General features: G+C 39.5%; 1 protein-coding gene across 1 annotated transcript in view; it reads left to right on the top strand.

The window, feature by feature from the left end:
- COL5A2 (collagen type V alpha 2 chain) overlaps positions 1 to 23,356 on the top strand; it is a 387,742-nt gene that overhangs the window by 259,945 nt on the left and 104,441 nt on the right. The gene's annotated exons all lie outside the window — the stretch shown is intronic.

The following is a 23,356-nucleotide window of genomic DNA, read 5'->3' as shown; positions in this document are numbered from 1 at the left end:
CAGCATGGTGGCTCACTCTTGAAATCCCAGCACTTTGGGTGGCCGAGGTGGGAGGATTGCTTGAGTCAAGAACAGCCTGGGCAACCTAGCGAGACTTCATCTAAAAAAATAAATAAATAAAAATTATGGTTCATTTTGACGGCCGCAGAGGCCATTGATTCTGTAGGTGGAGAATTAAACTACCATTTCTCATCATGCTAGGGAGGGTGAGGGAAGAGGGAAACCAGCAAGATTCTGCTATGCTGGGGACTGCCCACTTGTCCAGTATCAGAGCCATTCGCCAGGTCATTTTGTGGACCTGATTCCACTCTGATATCAACCCACATCATATTTGTGGAAGAAGAAGCAGCAGGAGTCATGCATTATGATTCACCTAGCAAATGAGCAGCATCCTTATTAAACCTTGTTAAGTCCTGCGAATAAATTTTGAACTAGAACTTTAACTTCATACTATAGTTTTGTTGGTGTTACTGCTATGCATTCATTATTGCTGTGTAGTTTATATTAATGACATTGACTTTCAAATATCATGTCTTAGAGAATAAAAAATAGAGTTTCTGATATAGTAATCTCCTTTAAGGTATCCAAAGAGTTGTGAGTTGTCTGTATATGTGCATACATATGTGTGTATGTGTATGTGCTTTTTTTGTCTGCTTGATTGTCTTAATTTTTTAAAAAATGTATTACTTCAAGACACTATAACATTGACTCGTAAAATGTGTAGTTATTAATATGACTGAAAGTGCTGGAGTTTGCAGTCAGTAGGTTGCAATTTTCTATAGCCAGGGAATATTGGAAAGCTGTTATTCAAAAGTAATGCAGAATCTTAGGGGGGTCTATACGGGAACTACCTTTTAAGGCAAACGCATCTTACCGGTGAAAGTGATGGAGGATGATTTCCAGATGTTCAAATGCTTGTTTTGGCAACTGCTACAGAAAACTGAAACATGTGTTGCCAGAACAACTAAAAGGGATGTGAAGCACTGATGTAAGAGGGATCAGGCCATGGAAAGCAAGGCAAGCAGAAACCAGAGAGTATATAGAGAGATACCAGAGAGGGGAAATAGTTGAGCCAAGACAACAAACTTTAGAGCCCCAGTAATTACATGTAGTAAAAGCATATCTGCCTCTGTATGAGGATGCACACCCAAGCTTATCACCCCTGTGCACCCCACTTACACTTGCCTGTGCTTTCTTCATTATCTTTCCTGTAACTATTGATATCATTAGTTAATTGGGAAAACTTCCTGGCTAATACGCTTGTTAGATATTATGGGTAGTGAAGCATGCATGACTGGGGTTAAGCAGATTTGTCTTCAAATCTTGAGTTCATTCTTGACTACCAAGATGGTCTTGACTGAATCATGTAACCTCTGGAAGGTTCAGTTTGTTCATCTGTAGAATGGAGGTTATAATATTATTACCAAAGAGCTGTTGTGAGAATCAAATGAAGTATTGTATGTGAAGAGCATGCAAGAATAGGTTTCTTCTTCTATCTGACTCCTTCCAACCAATTTCCAGAAGTAACATTATGTTTTTGCCCAGTTAGGAAAAATACATTTTCAGAAGACATCTGAGAATTGAATGTAATGTTGGCAGACTAACAGATTGAAAATGTTTAGCTAGGTTGACTTTTTATGGGCCCTTGGTTTAGAATCACGTAGGCAACCAGATACTGTGTCTACAAATCAGGCACACACTTGGGATTGTTTTCTAAATGATGAGAAAATACAAAAAATAAAAATCCAACCTTGATTGAATATGTTCTTTTACACTCTGAATATCTGCAGTGTTTCTTTTCCCCCAACATTTTTTTAAACATATGTGTTGATTTTACAATGCAGACTATTAACTGCCATCCCAAACCAACCAATTCTAAGCAGTTCAAGGTGAATAAAATTCCCCATCTGCCTTCACATCCTGGTGAGATCTTTGACCTTCATTTCTAAATCATTTTGATTCCTCGCCAACCTCCCCATTGTTATTTCTACAATGCTCTCCACCCTAGCTCCTTTCTGAAAAAGAGATTTTTCCCATCTCTGTTCTGGGCCTGGTCCTGGGCCAGAAAAAGCCAGGCTCTTCCAAAAAGCCAGCCTCTGCAGGAGTTGGAACCTAAAAATCTAATTCATACTGCAACTATTTTCCCAGGGGGTGGAGCAACAGGAGCCAGGATAACAGGAAGGGATCGCTGTAGGGAACTAGCTCATTCCACACCTGGACACCTGGCTGTGTTCCACTGTGAATTCTCTCGGAAAGGTTTTGAAGTCTGTATTTTGAGTTGAGCTACATTGTGTGTTGGCTTTCTTGCCATTTCGACTTACCATATTATCTGTCCATGCCCTTTGACATCTTAATTTCTCTGAGGAAACATCACAGAGATACAATTTAGAACTTTTTGGTATCATAACTTGTAGCCCGGAAGTCATGGAGTGCTGAGCTTACCTCTTATTGTAGTTGAAGTTAGAAACTCTCATCTTAAATCCTAGATTTTTCATCTATGAGCTGCATCATCTTGTATTTTAAATCATACATGTGTCAGGTTCTATATCTAAAAAATGTAAATGATGAGAATACTTGCCTAATTAGTTTGCAGTGTGTAAGGATTGAATGAAATCGTGTGTTGAAGTACTTAAAGCAGAGTAGATGGCTCCCTTCCTAGTTATCCTCTGAGATTTTGAAGAATTCTGTTCACATTGCATTGTAATTATTTGACTCTTTCCCTCTACTGACTCAAAAACAGAGATTAATTTTTTAAGCTATGAAGTAAGCAAAATAGCATAACAGTTCTCTTTCTAGTATAACTACTGGGGTCTTAGACCCAACAGTACACTTTGAAGTGAACTCTATAGTTATGTGATTTTTAAAGTAAAGTGGCTTTTAAATAAATATAGCTTGTATATAATTTCTTACTAGGATAGAGTTTAACCAAAGTTATTGAGAACTATATAAAGTGTGTGCAGTCAGTTGAAGAGGCTCCATTACAGCAAAGTTTTAAGAATAATTATAGAGAGTAAAATTAGAGAAGGTACACTAGTGTGTGTTACAGTGAAGAAGGTAAGAAAGAGTTACAGATGCATATGTGTTTTTATGGCCTTGCTTAGATTTTAAACACACCTTGGCAACTCATCATGGAAGAGGGGTAAACTAACTGAAATGAATTGTATAGAAGCAAAAGATAAATGTCAGGTGTTTATTTGATTTGCCAATTATCTAGATCATCCTTACTCTTTAAACATTTACTGTCATGTATGTTTTCAGTCATAGATTCAACAGAAAAGACAGTCAAAACCCAGTTATTTTCACTATTGCTTTTCTTGAGATCTGTTATCTAGATTGTCTTCGCTCTGAAGATTGCTTCATTTGTCATTATGCCTTTATTAAATATAAAACATAAACAATTTAAAGACCTACTATAACACCATTTGCCATAGAAATTAGTTTGCTTTAAAGAAGGTACATTTTGGATGTATATCCAGGTGAGAATGTGTTTATTTTATTTTAATGGAAGGGGTGAAGGGCATGAGTTCATTTCAAAGAATATAAGAGTAAGATGCTGGGGGTTAGTGTGTCTTAAAATGTTTGCAGTGATTATCTGTGTGGAAATGGGTTACATTTATTTCTTATTATAGGCCATGGTAGCTCCTTATGGTAGAAAGAATAATAGGCCAATTTTGGCTGCCAGGTAATCCATGATTTTTTCATCAAATTACATTACAGACTACTCTGCTCCATATTTATGCATGGAAACACTTTCTAAAATGTTATGTGGGATTCCCTGTGGAAAATCTTTTTTAACGTTTGGCCTAACTGAGAATACAATGGGTTCCCTTTGAGGTAATGAATTCTCTGTCTCTGGAAGTAACCAAGCAGGAGCTTTACAGCCACTTATGGATGCTATAGAAGAAATTCCTAAGAAATTGGACTAAATAGCTTCTTGTTCTCTTCTGATGCTCTGTATAAATGAATTTAGTGTTTGAGGAACCAAAGATAAGCTTCGTAGGTTCATTCTAGAACAAAGATCTGAAAATAGTAGAGGTTCCAATAAACATCAATAAACATTTATTGTCTACAGAAAACTTTTTATCTTTCAAGGTTTTTTAAATGGGAGTAGGAGGTTATATCAAGAAATCCAAGCTTGATTTAGGTTGATTTTATTATAAGATGGAAAATAATAGCAGTCCATGGAGACACTGGCATTTCACACTAAACATTTTAATTTTTGAGAATTTTTTTTTAAAACTTTAAAATTTACATCTTCAAAAATTAGCGTGTCCAAGAGAACTCCAGTTGATTAAATTCCAAACAGCAATCACCTCAGCACTGTGTCCTAAGGATTTTTATATTGATATGACAGAATGAGAGTTGCATTTATGTCCTGATATTTGGCAATCAGCATGAGCTCTGTTTGCCTTGTGTGCTCAGTTGATTGTCATCTGAGAGCATTCTGGATATAATTTAATGCCTGTTAAGTCATCTCTAAAGTACGATTGTAATACAGTAAACAATCACAACTGTTTAGTGTTTGAACAATTGCCTGCTTTCATTTGACCTTATTATAGACTGTGAGCCTGTTAGTTTGATTCCTGAAGGCACACACATTGTTCAGGAATGTTTGCCAGTAATGAGTGAGGGCTAGTTTTCCATATTGACCTCATACATAATTACATAAATTAAAGCAAACCATAACAACTGAGGGTACACATAAAATACACTTCACAGAGAGATTTTAAAGCCCTTGCATTGTACCAACCTTGAAATTACATTGCCATAAGACACATATATCATTTTTGAAAAGTGTATGTTTAAGTTTCTGCTAAGACTTTACAAAGAACACTAAATAAAAGGTTCTATTTTAATAAGCATTACTATGGAGGTTTTCTCTAGAAAAACTTGGCTAAGAGAGAGGATTGCCAGTGTTTTTATTCTGGAGGTTAATGACTTGATGATAGAAATTTCTAATGCTAGGCTTCCAAACAGTCTTGAAACCACTAAACACTTAGGAAAATGCAAATGTAGAATTTAGATCTTAACCCCCTGAAAACATTAGTGATTTTAAAAATTCACTTATAGTTTCTTCATTCTTGAAATTTCAGAATAATGTTGATGTTTAGCCAAGTTCAATTTAATTTTATAATTAACCTTTTTCATATGTGATTTTTTTGGTTAATAGTGTAGTCGATTTTTAAAAATATAAAATATACACAAGACCTCTGCAAATGAAATTGCATTATATGTGCCTATTTAAAAAATCATAGACTTTCAGAGTTTAATGGAATATAAAGCCAATATTAAATATATTTACCAATAGTTTCTTGTAGATGGTGGAGCCAAAAGTTTTAGTTATCAATCAGATATTAAGGTTCCAATATTATTAATCAGCAAGTAATACTTCATTTATTTCACTTTCTAAAACAATTTTGTTTGAAGTTTATAGAACCTTATTTCTATTGTTTTCGCTAGTTTTTGAAGCAACATATAAGATGTTATCATGGGAAAATCTTCACCTAACATTAGCACATCAAGTTTTCTTTTTGATGAGAAGGAAGTTGAAATGTCCTTGGCTGGAGGAGTATTTTTCATTTTTCAAAACTTTTATTGGAGTACAATGACTCTTACTCTGTTGCCCAAGTGGAAATGCAGTGGTGTGATCTTGGCTCACTGCAACCTCTGACTTCTGGGTTCAAGTCATTCTCCTGCCTCTGCCTCACCAGTAGGTGAGATTACAGGTGTGTGCCACCACGCCCAATTAATTTTTTGTATATTTAGTAGAGATGGGTTTTTGCCATGTTGGTCAAGCTGGTCTCCAGCTCCTGACCTCAAGTGATCCACCTGCCTCGGCCTCCCAAAGTGCTGGGATTACAGGCATGAGCCACTGCACCCGGCCACAATCAGTATTTCATGTTGAAGACCATGTCAACATTAAAATGAGCTTAATGACCACTAATATATTTTGGGAATTTCCATTTTTGGTTAAGGCAATGGTCTGTAACTCCATATATGAGATTAAATTTGTGCTTTATGGAAAAATGAAGATTCACCTAAATCTATGATTCTAGAATATGCATTCCTAGGTTTAGCTAAGTCTTTTTGATTGTTACAGCATTTCATAATTTTCTGACACCCTATTGGAGGGCAATATTGATTCATGTTTATTACTAACTTTATAATGTTTTTCTCTTCTTAATCCTCTTTTTATATCTTTTAAGTCTCAATTCACACCCTTCACAGTTTAGTAGACTTCCCTGGCCTATCACACTCTTCTCGGTTTCATCTTCCCAGGCTAGAAGACCTGTGTCTTCTGCATGGATTCATCCAGAGTCCTTACCTCCCTTGGGCCTGTGGTTGCCCTTTGCTTGATTCTTTCCACCTCTATGTGTCTTTTCTTACATGTGTCAACTTGTGCCACATGACGTTTTTCTAACCCACCCATATTATGACTTTAAGTGTCAGTTACTACTATATATATGTGTATTTTTTTTCTTGACAAATAATTGTTGACCTATAAAACTAGCATTTTGCTTGGCTATCTCAAAGTATGACTGTGCAAAAACTCTGAGATCATTTTTCTGGGTCTTTCCCATCACAATATAGTTTGTCATCTAAGTGAAATTTGGATTCCCCTCCCCCCAGTGAATAGTAAAATAATTTTTTGTGAATGCAAGTGTATTTTCCACAAAGAAGTTTGTTTGTCATTTTTCTATTAATACTAAGAGCATCATGGCCCTTTTTAATGATAATCATTGACATTTTTTTGATGCCTGAAGTTTAGGATAATCCAGAAATGGTTCTAAGGATCTGTGATAAAATCCTCAAGAAATTCTCCACCAACTCATTTGGTAGAGTCTCAGGACCATCAGAGAGGAGATAAAGCTTCTCTTCCTCCTTCTCCACCTACTTTCTTACCCTTGGGACTTTGCTGGGGCCCTGGGGTATTAGTTAAGGCATGTAGATGGACTGCAAGGTAAAGAAGCAGCACTCTGATATTATCTGTAAGCCCAGAACATTCTCTGGGTAATGTTTTTTCTAGAGATGTTATAGCACTGTAGTCCTAGGAAGGCCACAGTATTTGAACTTTTCCACCTGAAGAAATATTTTTTTGGTCTTTACTTGTTTCTTGACTCTAAGACAGCTCCTTATGCATGTTAGAACATCTTTCAAAATCCCATGGTGATTCAATCTTCAAGCAGTTTTTGTATGAACCTAGTCATACAAGTATTCAAGCATCATTTTCCCTCCCAGGACCATGGTTCCTCTGTGAGTTGTATTGTGTTAAGAACATAGTTATTCTCTCCTTTGTAACAGATTCCACCAGATCACCTGGTTGGAAGTAAACCTTAGATTTCCAGGGTCTTCACTTAATTCTGTCTTTATGAATGGGGATCATATTGACAACTTGTCTTTTCTGGTTTGCTTAATTTGTTACTGGCAGGTCATATGTCTTGGCTTACTGTTCAACATTTAACCCTTACGTTTTTTCATAATTTTTGTGTAGATGTTATAGCATCTTAGGTATTTATCTGTGTCAAATATAACCGCATTTTTGGCAATTTGATCCAGTGTTTTGGACACACATAATTTAATATGTAGTTTAGGTGTTGAAATAGTCAAATGAATACATTAAAAGAGAAAAGAACTAACTATTCTTTTAGTATTCCCCCAATAATACAATTTTATATTTAGGATTTCTTTGGATTCTGGAATTGGATTCCTTCCTCTGTTTGACATTTTTAAGGGTCTTCTTATTGTTGGCTTTGAAGTTACTTGTGAGATAGTTTCACAAATCTTTTTCTGGTCTGATTTCCAGTTATGTCTGATGTGTCAAATTTTAGAGGCTTCCCTTTCTTCCTTGACTTGGGAAAATTTGATTTAGATGCTTGTTTCTTCCTATGAAGGCAGCTTTTACTGTAATAGTTTGCTGTGAAAGCATTTTTTAATGCATCTGGCTTGTTTTTGTGATTCATGACAAAAAATTCATCTTGGGCTTCTAATGATGTATTTTAAAATAGTCTCCAGACGTCCTGTGGTTCATTTTATTTTAAACTATTTCTTTTTACTTCTTTTTAAATAATGGCCAGATTTTCCTAAGTTCCATTTACTAAAATTAAATTATTTTATATGGCATTCCTTTTTTCTTGCCAAATGCTAGGCTTAATCATTGTGAATTGAGTAGACGGAAGTGGGCACCCATGATACAACTTGCATCAATTCCTGCTCAAGTCTGCCTAGACTCGGAAAATCCAATTTTGGCAAACTGATGTCTGTAATCATCTGTATTCTTGTACTCCAATATGTATTCTATATGTTTACGATGGGATTACAATATAAATTCACTTTCTTTATACTTTATCAAATGTTTTCATTTTCTTTCTTGTTGTACACTATTTAGATAATTTTGCTTAAAAAGTGTCCCTGTAGCCCATAGAATAAGTAAGGTTCATATTTTTTAGTTTAACAACCTATGCCTTTCATAATCTGATCCCTAATTATTCTATCTTCATTCACTTCCCACTGAACTTTTTCTTTTCTTTTGTAGTACAGTTCTTACTAAATGGTAAAATTTCTCAACTGTACCTTCTCCCAGATCTTTCTGGAATACCTTTCCCATTTCCTTCATTGTTCATCCATTCAATGTCATTAAGATATTATCATTCTAATCAGGACGTTAGCTGTAGGTGCCTTTTCAGTTAAATTGCATGTAATCTTCCTAAATCCTTGGTCCTTGCCTTCAATGTAATTCTACTGTCTTGCTCTGTATGAGTCCAGGTGTGAGAGTCATTACCTCACTCATGTGCACGGCAAACTCCACTCATGTCAAGTTTTTGGAAATTTAATAATTTAACTGAAGATTTTTGGTTCTAAAGAAGGATCACAGTATTAAGGACTATCTATCTATTTTCTCCTTTTTTTCCTTCTCAGAAAATAATAATTATGCCTTATCTCATATACTTTTGTAGTCTGGTTTCACCTATTATATGGGTCTCCCCTATACTCTAAGTAGCTTAGAAAAGTATGTATTTTTATTTAAAATATGGTACTTGCCCAATAAAAATCCTTCTGAATAAGATCTTCTTCAGCTCATTAATTGACCATAGTTTTTAAAGAGCCCAGAATGATCTAGGCAATATAACAGACACTGATTATATAGCAAGAAAATTGCAGGTCAGGTTTTTGTGTTCATAAAGTTTTAGTGTGCGATCCAAATAGCAATACATAATTGTAAATTAGATATTCAATAGATATTTGGGGTTATGCAAGTGAATATTTTATATTTTCAGCTTAGTTGTATTATTTTAGTGAATTATAGTATATTTGCATTACTGTATTTTACTATTTAAATAGGAAATTCAGTGAACGCTGCCTTGAATCCATGTAAAAAATAAACAAGAAAAAGATGATCAAGAAATATATAATTCTTAATTCCTGACTTGTGCAACTTTTCATATTACTTTACTCATTTAAGTAAAATTTTTATTGGATGTGTAGTTCCCATGTCATATTTCTAACCCTTTCTAAGTGCAAGAATCCTTCTGTGTTCTCACATCCCACTTACTCAGAGTCTGAAGTAAGGAAGTTTTTATACAAACATGGAAACACTCATGGCTTCTACTGTTCCATACATATAGGAATTAAGAAAGTATTTTGAATGCTCTGAAGGCAATTCTGGTTGTGGACTAGGTCAGCTCGGCCTTCCATGAGGTTCTAAACTCTAAGAAGGGCTACTTCAGAAAGGATCATTGGAACAAGAGGAAAATTGCATGCTAATGTATTCCAGGAGATGATGAAATCTCTCATCTTATTAATTTGGCAGTGTTGAGTTCCTCTTCTGTAGAATGTAATTTCCTTTCTAAAAGATATGAAGCATCTGTTCCCACTCAGAACCAAATGGAGAATTCTTCATCTACATTAGCAAGTCAGGCCTGCTTAGTGCCCCAACTGTGCTTACTGCTCAGGATGTTCTACTCATGCTGACTGGTTAGTGCATCTGGTGTTTCATATTATTTGTTGGAATTATAAGCACTTATCATCTTCCCAGTTCATTAGGATTAAAAAACTCTGATAAAAGTGTATATATAAAATGTACGTATTTTTTAATTCAAGAAGCTGGCAAATGGATTTTTTTAGTCTTGAAAAATATATAAATATAACATATACATATAACATATATATATATGTATGCACATATATTTTTGTTTGTTCTCACTCATTCAGCACTGTATGGTTACAACAAGGATACTGCAACCTATAGTGTCCTTATGAAGCTAACATACATGACTATACAAACACACACCAGTTCTCTAATTCAAAATTTACAATAAATAAACACTGATTGTTTTTCTCCCCTCTCCTTTGAGAAGATTCTTGCCCAAAAACAAAACTTGTGCTCTCCTAACTAGGTAAAACTAAGCAAATTCCCAACTATGTACTTGTTTACTGAAACTGTGTGTCAAACTGTACCTTTTTTTTTCTCTTTCATTTGTCTGTCTTTTGAGTTTTTGAATTGTTCAGAAAATTCTCAAGTACTTTTATTGTCACTGTTTTCAGAGGCCCAAGAGTCTTGCATCACAGCAACATGGTTTCTTGCAGGGAAGAATGTGTTTGAATGTCCACACCCCTTGCCATAACCATCTGGTTTGCAGATGATAAATACAAACACTACGTTGTTTCTTTTTTTTCCTCCCCTAAAGATCTGGGAAACAGATTGAACTTAAAATTCTACCCTGGCAATCCCAATATATTAATCTTCATTACAATGTCTAGTTCTTTAAGAATTCCAGTTCTGCAGCTATATATTTTTTAAAAGACTGAACACATAATACATATGATATACCACTTGTAGAATTTTTTTATGTTGTTATAATGTCTTCATTTCTTCCTACAGTCTAGTAATATCTTACTCCTTTTTCAAAGTCCAGTTTAAGACCTGTTTCCCCTGTGAAGTCTTCTCTAGTTATTCTAACCTCCACATGCCTCTCTTTCATTGTTTGGAAGACTTCACACCAAAGCAAGGTATATATTTGTTTAAAAGTTTCATGCATGGGCTTAGCTCCCTAATCAGAGTATGAGTTGTTTGATAACAGATTGTTTATATGTTTTGTAATCATAGTATAATGGGCACAATGGATATTTAGAACCTAGTTGTCGAATTAATACTTCATTAATGCCATCGAAGAAGCCTCATTCTAATAGAGGACATGAGAGAGACTGTATTAGGATGGGATTACATTAGGCAGAAAATTTTACAATGGGAAATATTGACCTTAATTACAGGGTTAGAGTAGGCCTTTATACACCTTTTGTCTGAAATAACATTAGAAATAGAAATAGAAAACAGTGCCACCTCTGGGTGACTTTTGTCTGAAATAGAAAACAGTGCCACCTCCGGGTGACCCTAGGCAAATGGACAGGAGCAAAATAAAAGGCATTCCTTCTTCCAATAGATACAGCCCCAAGCCAGGGTTCATAGTATGACCAGGAGAGCTTGGATTGAATGTCATTTCCCACTGGCCCCCTCAGTTGGAGTCTTTATGAAGTGTATAAACTGCAAACAATATACAACAGCCCTCCAAACAGTGATATAGATAATGCAGGCAAGTCAAGGCGGCTTGGTGGCTTATGAAGTAGCTAACACTGCATACTCTGTGTGGCATGAAGCTAGAGGCTAAGCACCTAGAAATTTATTTGTTATGCATTAGGAGAGAGATTGAACAGTCATGGCCAATGTGGAAAATACTTAAGAATGTAGATTTTTCATTGGTATATAAAAATAATATTTAAGAGAATGAATAGCTCAGAGAATAGTCAAGTAGGTCAAAAAGCAGTCGATGAGATTTGTAAGGTATGAACAACAACCAGAGTGAAAAAAAAAAATGACACAACTCTGAAGGTGAGGATGAAGTTATTATTGGGCCAGAGTGTGACTGAGGGCAATTGCTGAGGTTTGAGAAAGGTGACACAATTGAAGGGCCATTTAAGAAGTTTTGATAGCTATGTTTAAGATAGGTTGCAGGATAATCATAGTACAAAGAAATCTGAAGGATGTCTATCCTATTAAAAGCAGAATGAACAGGAATTAATTAAGGTAAAATATGGAGAGAATTTTTTGGTTAACTTTATAGAGTGGGCATAAGATAATAAGCATTTAAATTATATTCTTTAGTGGACATTCATTAATATAATGATAATCATTACTTTAAGGCTACCATTTATTGAGTGCTTAATAAGTGCATTCAATTATTAAGTCTGTATAGTGCATTCGTATAAATAAAGCAAGTACATAGTGTTAAGGTGGCATTAAGCTATCTCCTCGGTATAGGTTTAAAGTATTATTTTTATTATAGTACCATTTAATTTCCTCAATTTACAATTTTCTCATAATTTTTATGGTATCAGCTAACTTTATAAATTACCCACACTCTGGAATTCTATGATCTATGAGTGTTTCTTATAGATCTATGAATTCTATGATCTATGAGTGACACTAGTCACTACTAGTACATGAGATAATTTCAAGTAGCACACAACATTTTGTATTTGTAAGTTATATGCTTATATGGATAATAGAGAAAACTATATAGCTTGTTAAATCTGAGGTTGATTTAAAATGAAAGTTTAAGAAAGGGAATAATTGATTCAAAATAGATTTTAGTATAACAAAACACATAAATATTGGTAAATGATATGCACAGATATAAAACATTTATAATTATGGTGAGCTAGTTGGCTGCAGTATGGAAAATATAATCTATGGTATACATATATCATAAATGTTAAGCATTTATTTTAGAAATTAAAAAACAAGGATTTTCAAGGGAAGTATAGATGTTTAAATATACCTAGTTCGAAGAGTAATCTTGTTTTGCACTAAAAAGTATTTTATTATTAAAAACATTTTTGTTTAAAATTATTGTCAATCATAACATGAAAACATATAGATTAAACTTTAAATATTTTGGAATAATCTGTATCCATTCCAATGATAACTTATGAAGTCTATACAATGTTTACATTTACATATAACAGGGAAAAAATCTAGCTCTTGATTATATCAGATTTATATTATCTCTCACCATTGGCATAGGAAAGTCCAGAAAAGAATTTGACATTATTTATAAAATTACTATCCATAAAACATCTTAAATATTTTTCCTTAGTTTGATGAAGCTCAACCTTTAGTCTTTCATCCTTGACATACACTTCGTTATCAAATCATGCAAGTGAAATATACAGAATTGGATTTCTTCACGTGAAAAAGAGATGGCTTCCCTATTAAATTCTATAAACTCCTTGATCCTATTAAAAGGACTGTTCACTTAATTTTTTAGGTCAGAATACACCTTAAGAATCTGGAAGAAATTTAACAGTGCATTTCGCTATTTTGACGTAGCATTAGTAAATTTCAAGAATTTGGGGGAAGTTGGGAAATGAGTGTGCTAACTTTAAAACTTACATTAACTACATGACCCATGCCCCCAGCTCACTGTCTTCTGCACAGTTAGAAGCTAGCTCAGGTTCTAGTCCATGTGCTGCTGTTTTTTCTGTTGTAAAGAAGAAAGGAAAATATTTCCTGGATCCATGGCTAACAAATTAATAAGATAAGAGAAACATTTTCCTCTAAGTGAAAAGTATCATTTTTTGTTGAATACACAATGTATGACTACATCAAAAGAATATTACTTAAAAATTTCAGTACAAAATCAACCCAGCTCACTAAATTTAGATTTCTCTAATCCTGTATTCTTCAATAGTGATCAGAACATAAGTCATCCTTCCTGCTACTTGTACAAAATGACTTCATCAAGTAACATGAGCCAATACAGAATTTGGATTTAGGCATGGCCTTGATATGTATGTTATTATTAGATTTCAAAACTTCAGAAGACATCTCTCTATGTTTAAAATATGAACTTATTTTATATTATTTGGTAAGAGGAAATCTTTAACCGGAGCCATAAATAAATTATCCCAGTCAGATAATTATATGTATTAATATATACTCAGCATAGTCTTTCGTTACAGTAATAGAAAGAATGCATCTGCAAAGATAAGGTTCTGAAAACTGACTTTTCACTGCCAGTGAAATCATTTTGCCCCTGTGAACCCCAATCCCTTTATATGTAATAAGGCAAAATAGGCAAATAATTTCTACCTTCAATAGTCATGAGCATTTATCAGATAACATCTGAAAACTGCCTTGAATAAAGTAAACACTAGATGGTCTTTATTATTATTATTAATGGTAACCTTACGCATATTAATTCACCAATGTTTTTAACTGGTCTACTGCACACTAACTTCCAACTTGGCTTCCTTACCAGACCATGGGGAATCCTCAGCTCATATTGCCCAGCCCCATCACTGCCTGTCAAAGTCCTGCTTCATTTCCCAGAATACCTCACTGAAAGCACATCTCCATTAAAAGGAATACATCCGGCTATTTTATAGTTCCTTTTAATAAAAGAATGCTGATTTTATCACTAAAGTATTTTTAAATCTTAAGTGGGCAAGGTGAAAATTTTAATATATTTTAGAATAAAATATTTGAATCTAGGTTAATTAACAAGTAATATCTGTGTAGTGCTTAATAGTTTAAAATGCTTTTTTCATGTAATTTATCCATTTCATTTGCAATAAGAATTATTAAAACTAACTCTTAATTTGGAAAAACTGAGCCTTAGAAAAATATATTACTTAAGTTCTCCCTGATGGTAATTACTAGAGCTACGTCTTCTGATACTAGAAACTGTTTTTCTTAGTATACATTAAGCCTCTACAATGAGAAATAAGATTTAACAAAAAGAAGAGGAGGGGATACAGATAATAACCTAAAAGGGAAATAGTAAGGAAATGTAAAGCTGTAACTGTAGCACTGTACATTTTGAATAAAGATCAACTGCCCTGTTCTCTTTCTTCCTTTCTATATATATATGCACATATACATACACAGATTTTTCTGTATTTTTATTATAAGCTTTGTTGAAGCACAATGGTGTCTCTATGTTTAAATATCTGGTCTATAAACATATCTTTGTTTTATAATATAATGCCAAATGTGCCTCCAGGTTTAAAATGTATTAATGTTCAGAAGAGTCCTCTAATCTGCTTAAGATAAAGGAAAAAAGACAATGTAGAATCAGAGGGCTCTGTTCTGCATTGAGGCCTTGGGCATGTTTTTTCTGTTTACAATTGCTGGAAAATATTAGTTTTATTTTCTGCCCTATGTGGTATCGTATGATGTATGTACATATGTTAAAGTGTCATTATTTTGGTATACATACATATTTTACACTTTGATTCTTATTTTTATTCTTGATTTTTATAACTAGAGAATTATAGAAATGCTAACCAATTGTATTTTGAACATGATTTAACATCTGATCACTTTTTTATTTTTTTATTTTTTTGAGATGGAGTCTGTCTGTGTCGCCCAGGCCGGAGTGCAGCGGCGCCATCTTGGCTCACTGCAACCTCTGTCTCCTGGATTCAAGTGATTCTTCTGCCTCAGCCTCCTGAGCAGCTGGGACTACAGGTGCGCGCCACCATGCCCAGCTAATTTTTGTATTTTTAGTAGAGACGGGGTGCCACCATATTGGCCAGGCTAGTCTCGAATTCCTGACCTCGTGATCTGCCTGCCTTCGCTTCCCAAAGTGTTGGGATTACAGGTGTGAGCCAACACCCAGCCAACATCTGGTCACTTTAAAAATATACTTTTTAATTTTAGAAGTTTTAAATTTACAAAATAATTGTAACGATAGTACAAAGGGTTCTCAAATAATCTGGACCCAATTTTCCCTCCTCTTAACATCTTACATTCACAACGAATAAGCCAATATTGATATTTTACTATTAACTAGAGTCATACTATAGTTAGATTTTCTTAGTTTTTTACCTAATGACCTCTTTCTGTTCCAGGATCCCACACAGGATCCCATATTACATTTAGTTGGCATGTCTCCTTAGGCTTCTTTTGGCTATGACAGTTTCCAGACATTCCTTGCTTTTTAGGATTTTGACAATTTTCAGGAGTACTGGCCTGATATTTTGTACGATGTCCCTCAATTAGGATGTGCATGATTTTTTTTTTTTTTTTTTTTTTTGGATCAGTGATAATAACTCAATCCTCTATTTGACAAAGAAGAGGGAGAAGGAAGAGGAAGAAAAAGAAAGTGGGATAAAGTATCAGAAAGGGAGGAAAATAGAAAAAATTAGAGTATGACTCCAGGGTAGACCTGTTTTGTTGTCATTGAGTTGGTTGGTTGGTTTGTCTGTTGTATTCTTCATGTTTCGCCAAGTTGGCCAGACTGGTCTCGAACTCCTAGCCCGAAGTGATCAACCCGCCTCGCCCCCCAGAGTGCCGGGACCACAGGCGTGAGCCACCACGTCCAGCCCCCACATTGCTTCTGGCCTCCGTGGTAGACCTCCCAGACGGAGCGGCCAGGCAGAGGAGCTCCTCACTTCTACCCAGACACGGGGCGGCCGGGCAGAGGGGCTCCTCACTTCCCAGACAGGGCGGCCAGGCAGAGACGCTCCTCACTTCTTCCCAGACGATAGGTGGCCGGGCAGAGGCGCTCCTCACTTCCCAGACGATGGGTGGTCGGGCAGAGGCGCTCCCCACTTCCCAGACGATGGGTGGCCGGGCAGAGGCGCTCCTCACCTCCCAGACGATGGGTGGCCGGGCAGAGGCGCTCCTCACCTCCCAGACAATGGGTGGCGGGGCAGAGGCGCTCCTCACCTCCCAGACGGGGCGGCCGGGCAGAGGCGCTCCTCACTTCTTCCCGGACGGGGCGGCCGGGCAGAGGCGCTCCTCACTTCTTCCCGACGGGGCGGCCGGGCAGAGGCGCTCCTCACTTCTTCCCAGATGGGGCGCCCGGGCAGAGGCGCTCCTCATTTCTTCCCGGACGGGGCGGCCGGGCAGAGGCGCTCCTCACTTCCCAGACGGGGCGGCCGGGCAGAGGCGCTCCTCACTTCCCAGACGGGGCGGCCGGGCAGAGGCGCTCCTCACTTCTTCCCGGACGGGGCGGCCGGGCAGAGGCGCTCCTCACTTCTTCCCGGACGGGGCGGCCGGGCAGAGGCGCTCCTCACTTCTTCCCGACGGGGCGCCCGGGCAGAGGCGCTCCTCATTTCTTCCCGGACGGGGCGGCCGGGCAGAGGCTCTCCTCATCTCCCAGACGATGGGAGGCCGGGCAGAGGCGCTCCTCACTTCCCAGACGATGGGTGGCCGGGCAGAGGCGCTCCTCACTTCCCAGACAGGGTGGCCGGGCAGAGGCGCTCCTCACCTCCCAGACGATGGGTGGCCGGGCAGAGGCGCTCCTCACTTCCCAGACGGTGGGTGGCCGGGCAGAGGCGCTCCTCACTTCCCAGACGATGGGTGGCCGGGCAGAGGCGCTCCTCACTTCTTCCCGGACGGGGCGGCCGGGCAGAGGCGCTCCTCACTTCTTCCCGGACGGGGCGGCCCGGCAGAGGCGCTCCTCACCTCCCAGACGATGGGAGGCCGGGCAGAGGCGCTCCTCACTTCCCAGACGGTGGGTGGCCGGGCAGAGGTGCTCCTCACTTCCCAGACGGTGGGTGGCGGGGCAGAGGCGCTCCTCACTTCCCAGACGGTGGGTGGCCGGGCAGAGGCGCTCCTCACTTCCCAGACGATGGGTGGCCAGGCAGAGGCACTCCTCACTTCTTCCCGGATGGGGCGGCCGGGCAGAGGCACTCCTCACTTCTTCCCGGATGGGGTGCCCGGGCAGAGGCGCTCCTCATTTCTTCCCGGACGGGGCGGCCGGGCAGAGGCGCTCCTCACTTCCCAGATGGGGCGGCCGGGCAGAGGCACTCCTCACTTCTTCCCGGACGGGGCGGCCGGGCAGAGGCGCTCCTCACTTCTTCCTGGACGGGGCGCCCAGGCAGAGGCGCTCCTCATTTCTTCCCGGACGGGGCGGCCGGGCAGAGGCGCTCCTCACTTCCCAGACGGTGGGTGGCCGGGCAGAGGCGCTCCTCACTTCCCAGACGGTGGGTGGCCGGGCAGAGGCGCTCCTCACTTCCCAGACGGTGGGTGGCGGGGCAGAGGCGCTCCTCACTTCCCAGACGGTGGGTGGCCGGGCAGAGGCGCTCCTCACTTCCCAGACGATGGGTGGCCAGGCAGAGGCACTCCTCACTTCTTCCCGGATGGGGCGGCCGGGCAGAGGCACTCCTCACTTCTTCCCGGATGGGGTGCCCGGGCAGAGGCGCTCCTCATTTCTTCCCGGACGGGGCGGCCGGGCAGAAGCGCTCCTCACTTCCCAGATGGGGCGGCCGGGCAGAGGCACTCCTCACTTCTTCCCGGACGGGGCGGCCGGGCAGAGGCGCTCCTCACTTCTTCCTGGACGGGGCGCCCAGGCAGAGGCGCTCCTCATTTCTTCCCGGACGGGGCGGCCGGGCAGAGGCGCTCCTCACTTCCCAGACGGTGGGTGGCCGGGCAGAGGCGCTCCTCACTTCCCAGACGGGGCGGCCGGGCAGAGGCGCTCCTCACTTCCCAGACGGTGGGTGGCCGGGCAGAGGCGCTCCTCACTTCCCAGACGGTGGGTGGCCGGGCAGAGGCGCTCCTCACTTCCCAGACGGTGGGTGGCCGGGCAGAGGCGCTCCTCCCTTCCCAGACGGTGGGTGGCCGGGCAGAGGCGCTCCTCACTTCTTCCCGGATGGGGCGGCCGGGCAGAGGCACTCCTCACTTCTTCCCGGATGGGGCGCCCGGGCAGAGGCGCTCCTCATTTCTTCCCGGACCGGGCGGCCGTGCAGAGGCGCTCCTCACTTCCCAGACGGGGCGGCCGGGCAGAGGCCCTCCTCACTTCTTCCCGGACGGGGCGGCCGGGCAGAGGCGCTCCTCACTTCTTCCTGGATGGGGCGCCCGGGCAGAGGCGCTCCTCATTTCTTCCCGGACGGGGCGGCCGGGCAGAGGCGCTCCTCACTTCCCAGACGGTGGGTGGCCGGGCAGAGGCGCTCCTCACTTCCCAGACGGTGGGTGGCCGGGCAGAGGCGCTCCTCACTTCCCAGACGGGGCGGCCGGGCAGAGGCGCTCCTCACTTCCCAGACGGGGCGGCCGGGCAGAGGTGCTCCTCACCTCCCAGACGGGGCGGCCAGGCAGAGGCGCTCCCCACCTTCCAGATGGGGCAGCGGCCGGGCAGAGGTTGCAATCCCAGCACACTGGCAGGCCAAGGCAGGCGGCCGGGGGGTAGAGGCTGCCGCGAGGCCAGACCACGTCACCGCACTCCAGCCCGGGCAACACCGAGCACTGGGTGAGCGAGACTCCGTCTGTAGTCCCAGTACCTCGGGAGGCTGAGGCGGGCAGAGCACTCGGCGTCAGGAGCTGGCGACCAGCGTGGCCAAGATGGCGAACGCGTGCCTGCATCCAAAGGAGAAAAGGCAGGCAGCGGTGGCGCGCGCTGGCAGTCCCAGGCCGTCCGCGGCGCGGGCAGCAGCAAGCCGAGTAGATTGTAGCCTGGGCCAGAGAGGGAAAGAAAAAGAAAGAAAGAAAGAAAGAAAGAAAGAAAGAAGGAAGGAAGGAAGGAAGGAAGGAAGGAAGGAAGGAAGGAAGGGGATGTGCATGATTTTTGTTTTCATGATTAGACTGGAGTTCTGGGTGTTGGGAGGAGGTAAAGTGCCATTCTCAACTATCAACATGAATTATTATTACTGATGCTAAATTTTAATTAATTAATTAATTTGTGAGAGGGAGTTTCACTCTTGTTACCCAGGATGGAGTGCAATGGCGTGATCTCAGCTCCCTGCAAACTCTGCCTCCTGGGTTCAAGTGATTCTCCTGCCTCGGCCTCCCAAAGTGCTGGGATTATAGACGTGAGCCACCGCGCCAAGCCTGATGTTAAATTTGATCACCTGTCTGGGGTGGTATTTTTCCTGTGTCTTCACTGTAAATTTGCTATTTCCTCTTCTTTCCATTCTGTACCCTTTGGAAGGAAGCCACTATGTACATAGAGTCCTTACTTACGGAGTGGAGACTTACTCTTCAACTCTTTAAGGGTGGAGTAGCTACATAAATCATCTGCAATTCTGCCTAGGAGATTTGTCCTGTTCTGTTTTATATTTTGTATGTATTTACATCAGTATGGACTCATAGATATTTATTTTACATTTTTGGTGATATTCGAATGCTACTTTGCTTATTTTATTTGTCAAACTGTTTCAGTTTTGGCCATTGGAAAGTCCTTCAGTTGGATTCTGTGTCCCTTTGATATATCCCCATCATGTGGGCTTTTTTGTGTGTATGTACTTTTTTACTTTCTGTTACTATAAGATGTTCTAGGCTCATTTTGTACATTTATTGGCCCAGTCCTAGAATCATCTATTTATTCAAAGAGCTCTTGTTCCTTATATTGGAGAATGCTATCAGAAACCACAATCTGGGACCTAGGTGTGTTCATTGCTACTTGGGAGTTGTTGCTTCTGTATTCTGTCAGCTGACAGAGCAAGGAAATATATATGTGTGTACTAATAGGTGTATATACACATATCTATATATATTTCAATTAAGCATGTGTGAGTTAATATTTGGAAACACAGACAGTAGAATAGCCTTGGGTTTTATAGCATTTCTTCTCAAATTTTTTCTATATGTGATATATAAACAGAAGCAAATCAAGACATATTAATAAATAAGATAAGGGTAGAGCTAGACAGAGGCTGGAAATAATACCTTAAAAATATACCCAGCCGGTTGCGTTGGCCCACACCTGTAATCCCAGCACTTTGGGAGGCCAAGGAGGGTGGATCATAAGGTCAGGAGTTCGAGATCAGCCTGACCAACATGGTGAAACCCCATCTCTACTAAAAAATTCAAAAATTAGCTGGGCATTGTGGCGTGCACCTGTAATCCCAGCTACTCAGGAGGCTGAGGCAGGAGAATTGCTTGAACCCGGGAGGCAGAGGTTGCAGTGAGGCGAGATCAGGCCACTGCACTCCAGCCTGGGTGACTAAGCAAGACTCCATTTTATATATATATATATATATATATATCCTAAACCTGGAGTCCTCAACTGGATTAGGCCCACACAGCTATTTTCCTGGGCTCAAATAGTGCTTTGAAAAACGATTAGAATTACATCATTAACATCAAAAAATTGAGAGATGTCGACCAAAAATACTGATTTCTATCTTCTCTTTAAAATTGCCAGGTCTGAGAAATCCTAGACACACATCATTTATGCATCCATCACCTTGTGCTGAATGGTGGTTCAAGCCTTCCTGAGTATCACACAAGCCCCAGTTCAACAGCCCATCTACCTGTCCCCGCCCCCAGCTCACTGTCTTCTGCACAGTTAGAAGCTAGCTCAGGTTCTAGTCCATGTGCTGCTGTTTTTTCTATTGTAAAGAAGAAAGGAAAATATTTCCTGGATCCATGGCTAACAAATTAATAAGATAAGAGAAAGCATTTTCCTCTAAGTGAAAAGTATCATTTTTTGTTTAATACACAATGTGTGACTACATCAAAAGAATATTACTTAAAATTTCAGTACAAAATCAGCCCAGCTCACTAAATTTAGATTTCTCTAATCCCGTGTTCTTCAATAGTGATCAGAACATAAGTCATCCTTCCTGCTACTTGTACAAAATGACTTCATCAAGTAACATGAGCCAATACAGAATTTGGATTTAGGCGTGGCCTTGATATGTATGTTATTATTAGATTTCAAAACTTCAGAAGGCATCTCTCATGTAAGAGTAGGACTTTATTTTCTGTGATAATTTTATGCCTCTTGTCATTTCCTATAAAAGACCAATGATAATTCACTCAAGATCCATAAACCACATTATATTGCTATATTTAATGTATTATGTTTGTGTTTTTGCTTGAAGAGATTGGTCCAGTTTTATTCAGAATAAACACGAATGAAGAAAACATTTATTAGTTGTAGATTAATATTGTAGTTATAGAATCTATAATATAGATTTCTACTACACTAAAGAGATGGAATTTAGATTCAGCATTTTATTTGACATTTGACTTCTATTTTTCAAAATGACGAATATTATCAGACAATAAAAAGTTTGGGCTATCAGCAATTAAAATGAATATAAAGTTCAGATTGTAAGTAGCTGGAAGTGAAGCAAGTTTATAGCTTGCCATAGTTTACTAACTGAACCAAACTAAATATATTTGGCAAGACAATGTACTTATGGCAAGAAAATGGAAAAAAGCGGTATGATTACCTGAATAAGGTTGAATTTAAGTCTAATTCCAAGTATTAAAAATAAATTTAAGATAAAATATAATAACTATTATAAAATATAACATTAAAAAGTATAAAAAGATCAGGTTTGGAAATTTGACTATCTCTTTTCCCCACTCTCCATATCATTATTGTTAGCATCATAAAATTTCATAGTGTTTATGACTGTCTGTGTAAACATACAAACACAAGGTTTCTCCATTGTTATACATGTATATTTTTATATACATATATGTATTTATAAAAAAGAAAAAATATACAGATGCCAAATGTGAGTGTATATATAACTACCTCCTGGTTAACCTGTGTAACCACACCTGTGTAAAAGAAAATATCTATATCCTCAATACACACATATGAAGCTTTTGCATATATGTAAGTATATACATATATAAACATATATATATATAAATATGTATTTATATACATGTAAATTTGTACTCAGGTATTTTTGTGTGTATAGCAGTAAGGTTTTCATTAGAAGATGCTGATTAGCTCACTGGAAACTTTCTGGTTTGCAGAATATGTTGTCTTTTTATACACAAATTAATTTCCTATGAACATGTGTAGCATAGATTAGCATTAAAAATTAATCTGATAAATACAGGGTGAGTTAACTATTAAGTTTCTGCACTTTCAGTGCTGAGAAAACAGAGCTTTAGTCAGGGCCTAGCTCAGTAGGTCCCATACTAGCAATCATTTCATTCTAACACCTCCCTGACCACAACCCATCCAGGGAATAAATGTGACTGGTGGACCTCTTTCTTTGCTGATCCTCCTTACTGATGAAAAGGTTTACACCTGCAATAACACTCTCTTGTTTCAAATCCAGGGCCTATCACTTATGAGGGATGGGAGTTGCTGTGAGCTACTGTTGGTTGCCTCATGGGAATGATACTGTTTATTGAGGATTAAGTGAGATCAAGAATATAAAACAGGACAATCTATAGCACAGATTAAGTATTCAATAAATGTAAGCTTCTATTGCTGCCTGTCCTCCTATAACCACTATTATAGCTACTACCAATTTAAACAAAATCCTTTTAAACTGAATGATCTTTTAATATCTCTTATAAAGTATGTGTTCTTTTTCATTAATCTGGAGATTTCCTAAATGTATAGATATAAACATAGTGTTTGCCACTACTTGAAGCTGA

Source organism: Symphalangus syndactylus, chromosome 8, assembly GCF_028878055.3.
Source record: "Symphalangus syndactylus isolate Jambi chromosome 8, NHGRI_mSymSyn1-v2.1_pri, whole genome shotgun sequence".
In the NCBI taxonomy this organism is placed as follows: Eukaryota; Metazoa; Chordata; class Mammalia; order Primates; family Hylobatidae; genus Symphalangus; species Symphalangus syndactylus.
Note: the sequence above shows the minus strand (reverse complement) of the source record. Positions and strands in the feature narration are given on the sequence as shown.